Source organism: Cebus imitator, unplaced genomic scaffold (genome assembly GCF_001604975.1).
Source record: "Cebus imitator isolate Cc_AM_T3 unplaced genomic scaffold, Cebus_imitator-1.0 Scaffold0, whole genome shotgun sequence".
Taxonomy (NCBI): Eukaryota; Metazoa; Chordata; class Mammalia; order Primates; family Cebidae; genus Cebus; species Cebus imitator.
In genome coordinates this window covers 6069883-6074334 of record NW_016107315.1, presented here as the reverse complement: position 1 = coordinate 6074334, position 4452 = coordinate 6069883, and the positions used below count along the sequence as shown (strand labels likewise).

General features: G+C 49.9%; 1 protein-coding gene across 41 annotated transcripts in view; it reads right to left on the bottom strand.

Annotated features, from left to right (window-relative positions):
* Window positions 1–4098, bottom strand: part of MAP4 (microtubule associated protein 4) — a 227820-nt gene extending 223722 nt beyond the window's left edge. For all 41 annotated transcript variants that reach the window (XM_017517362.1, XM_017516045.1, XM_017516332.1 and 38 more), the window contains exon 1: window positions 3614–4098. The gene's annotated coding sequence lies outside the window, so the exon portion shown is untranslated. The remainder of the gene's footprint in view (window positions 1–3613) is intronic.
* Window positions 4099–4452: the final 354 nt, after the last annotated feature.

Sequence of the window (4452 nt, the reverse complement as noted above, 5' to 3'; positions counted from 1 at the left end):
GGTTTCACCATGTTGACCAGGATGGTCTCGATCTCTTGACCTCGTGATCCACCCGCCTCGGCCTCCCAAAGTGCTGGGATTACAGGCTTGAGCCACCGCGCCCGGCGTTCTAACCTGGTTCTTAAAGTGCTGTTTAGAAAGACAAAGTGAAATCAGTGATATTTACTTGGTTTCCTTTTCAAATTGACTAAATAAATGAACTGCCAAGATGCCTTCCACTGGGTCGAAATGTTCCTCTCAGATTTTCTCACATCTTAAGAATATCTAAAACCTATATAGCAACTACTCATTAATCTTTAAAAAATCATTAATTTAAAAAAAAAGTGATTCCAAAAATTTTAACTGCCAAGAGCAAAAGTTTACAGAGCCAAAGGATGGATCACCAAATTCAGAAACAAGATTAGGAAAATAACAAGATAGTATGAGATCAGGAAGAACCAACTCTGACTAAAGCTAAGCCACCTATATATAAAAAAATCCAGGTGCTTCCTTCACTGTCAAGGAACAATGGAAAATTACTGTAATACAAATTTATTTGTATATTTGAGAATTTTAACAAAGAGATGCTAGAATGACGAATATATGAAGAGACAACTTAAAAAACAAGTAACACAGAGTAGGAAAATGTGTTAAGACACCCCCCAGCACTGTATGTGTGTTTTTACATAGGGGAAAAGGGAAATTCACCAGACTTTTGCTACTTGATTAAAATATCCCCTAAGGCCAGGCAAGATGGCTGGTTCCTGTAATCCCAGCACTTTGGGAGGCAGAGGTGTGTGGATCATTTGAGGTCAGGAGTTCAAGACCAGCCTGGCCAACATGGTGAAACCCAGACTCTGCTAAAGATACAAAAATTAGCGGGGTATGGTGGTGGGCACCTGTAATCTCAGCTATTCAGGGGCTGAGGCAGGAGAATCGCTTGAACCCGGGAGGTGGACATTGCAGTGAGCTGAGATCATGCCACCGCACTCTAGTGTAAATGACAAAGTGAGGCTTCATCTCAAAAAACAGAATAAAATAAAAATAAATGGCCAGGTGTGGTAGCTCACACCTGTAATCCCAGCACTTTGGAAGGCCAAGGCAGGCATATCACTTGAGATCAGGAGGTCGAGACCAGCCTAGCCAACATGGTGAAACCTGCTCTTTACTAAAAATACAAAATTAGCTGAGTGTGGTGGCACGTGCCTGTAATCCCAACTATTCAGGAGGGTGAGGCAGGAGAACTGCTTGAGCCCAGGAGGCAGAGGCTGCAGTGAGCTGAGATCCTGCCACTGCAACCTAGCCTGGACAACAGAGTAAGACCCTGTCTCAAAAATAAATAAGGCTGGGTGCGGTGGCTCACACCTGTAATCCCAGCACTTTGGGAGGCTGAGGAGGGTGGATCACTTGAGGTCAGGAGTTCGAGGCCAACCTGACCAACATGGTGAAACCCTGTCTCTTAAAATAAATAAATAAAATAAAATAAAATTTAAAAAAAATTTTTAATACCCCCTAAGAATACCTAGTGCCTTTCCAATTCTATAATCAACTACCTTTTTACTACTGATTAGGCAGCCCAGAACAATGGAGGTGTCCTGGTCAGTGGATTAATTAAATCCAATTGTGCACATGACACTTAATGCATCCAACATACATTAACTGGTATCTGGTTTGTCGGTCTCTGGTGAGTTTGTTTACTTTGCATTAATAAATTCTCAAGCACTTGAATCATCCCAATGTGAACCACAATTCTGAAGTTTCTGAACTACTATGTGGGGGTTGGAGAGACCTTGGTTTGGATACCACTTTAGCCACTTAACTATCTGTGTGACCTCTTACTCCCATCAGTCTCAATTTCCTCATCTGTAAATACAGCTAGTGCCTGGGAGATGGTAAGTGCTAAAAAAGTGACAGCTTTATTATTTTGCAGCTAAATTTGAAATGAAGAGTATAACTTGAGGTGAAAACATTTCATTTGAAAATAGTACGGATGAAAAAGAAAAAAAAAAAAAAAAAAAAAAAAAAAACAAAAAACGAAAATAGTACGGATGATCAAACTACATCAATTTAAAAGACATCAGCCTAAAGAGAGATGTCCCAATCTACTGAGTTGAGAAAAGCAAAGTTTAAAAGTTGCAAGTAAAGTACACACTACACAGTACAGATGGGAGTCTCCTGCTTAGCAACTCTGATAGTGTCTACCAAACACCCAGCCTGTAATAGAGCATGACAACTGTTCACTCTAAATCCATGTGCTCAGCATGGATTCAGGATTGATTTATAAAAATAGCTGCTGCTGGTGCTCTTTGAATCTCTTGGCGCTGATGACTGGGCAGTGTTACCCTACAGGCCTAGAGCAGCTGTATTCCCTCACCACACCCATTTCTCTGTCTACTCAGCCAAGCTGACGGCACCCCGCCCCCCCTCCATCTCTGCAGCATACTATTCTCCCTCCTCCTGGGCTGAGTGAGCAAATTACAAGCACAAATATCCCCTGATGCAATGCCACAACCATCCCTGGGAAAGAGCAGAGGCAGTTGCCAAAAGCACAGCAGCAGGGAAATGGGCGGGTAAGTGCGTGTGCGCCCGCGCAAGCACGCACGCGCGAACACACACACACACACACACACACACACACACACACACACCCCAAGAAACACTGCAATGCTCTATGCTGCTATGCAGCCAAGGAGAGAGAATCGAGAGGACCTGGGGAGCAATACTGTAACAGAACCACAGAAGGCAAAGGAGAAAAGGGGATTTCCAGTAGAAAGCTGGGTAACACTAACCTTCCCGAGGAGCACATATTTCATTCGAGTTTGGGCCCTAAAGCACAAACCTACAGGTAATCAATCACTGCCTCCTCCCCAAAGCAGCAAATGCATTTAATTGGTGTTCCTGGAAGTAAGCAAAACTCTCAAAACTCCTCCACAGGACAATTTCACCAAAGGGATTTCACACCGATGGAAAACTTGTTCCATGTGCTAAATCACAATCTCTGTTCTGGATAATGTTTCCAACTGCCCCTCCTAGTCCCTGTAACCTCCCACCCCCACCCTAACGCGACCCCTTTGCACTCCCACTGCCAGACACCCGCTTTAGTTCCCACACCATGCCCGGACCTTTGCATGCAGGAAGAGCCCCGCCTAGGGCCCGATTCTCCAGACCACCCCTCAGCCCCACCCATACCTCCTGACTGTACACCCTAATGCTCACCTCAGCCTCACATCAACTGACCCCCATAAAGCCTCTGAAAACGACCGGAGTTCTCCTACACTCCCACACCCCACCCAGGGCCTCAGACTGCGGCCGACCCTCGACCTCCGGCTCAGCCCCATCCAAAGCCCAAGGCATGTCGCTCGGCACCACCGCCCCGGCCCCCAAAGCTGGACCTCTCCACTCGGCCTCACTCCAAGGACCCCCTCCCCTAGATCGCGCCTCAAAGACTCCGAAGGTCACGCCCGCCGGCCCCCTCCCACGGACGCCCCCGCGTCTAGCAGGGTGGCGGCCACCGCCCTTCCACGCCTCCGGCGGCCCCATAGGGGCCCTGGCTGCCACGGGACGAGGCTCAGGCGGCCCCAGGACAGTGAGGAGGCCACCCTTCCGATAGGACCCCGCCTGCGGCTGCACCTACCCGCCGCCGCCGAGCCGGAGCCGGAGCCGGAGCAGGAGGGAGCCAGGAGAGCGCCGGGAAGAGCCGTGAGGAGCTGGGAGACGTCGGGAGGAGCCGGGAGCCAGCAAGCTAGCCGAAGGGGCGGGGCGCAGGGAGGCGGCCGCTTCCTCGTCGCCCTCTTGAGGGCAGGCGCGAGAGAGGGACGCCGCCACCGCCTACCCGGCGGGCGCCGCCACTTCGGCCAATAAGCGTGGCGAGGGGGCGGGCAGAGGGCTGCGACGGACCAATGGTACTAACCCCGCCGCCACGCTCTCTCTGCAGAGCTGCGCGAGCGGCGGGCCGTTGAGGGGCGAAGTTCGCCTGGGGGCTACATGCTCCGGCCTCGGGCCTGACAATGCCGAAGCGGACGGCAGGCCGACCGTCTGCCTCCGCTGTTGATGGTCGTCGCTCTATCTTAGAGCCTGGGCGCCTAGAGCGGAGAAAGTGTGGGAGTCGGCGCGCATGCTGCCGGCGGGGCCTGTGAGCTCTGTGATGTAACCTGGGAGGGGCGCGGGGCGGGGTCTAGGTCGCGGGCTCCTGGGCTCTAGAAGTAACCCTTAGTGGGCCGGGAGGATGCGACTGTGTCCTCTGCAGGGCTTCGCTTCCGCGAGACACATGTGGCTGGTGACCTCTGAAACGTGGCTGGCCCAAGTTGAGATGTGCTATAAGTGTAGAATACACACCAGATTTCCAAACTTAGTACAAAAAAAAAAAAAAAAAAAATTTTTTTAAATGGTTACAAGTGTGATAATTTTAACAAAATTGATGACAGTTGGGGTATATTTGGTTAAATAAGATATATTGGGGCCGGGCGCGGTGGC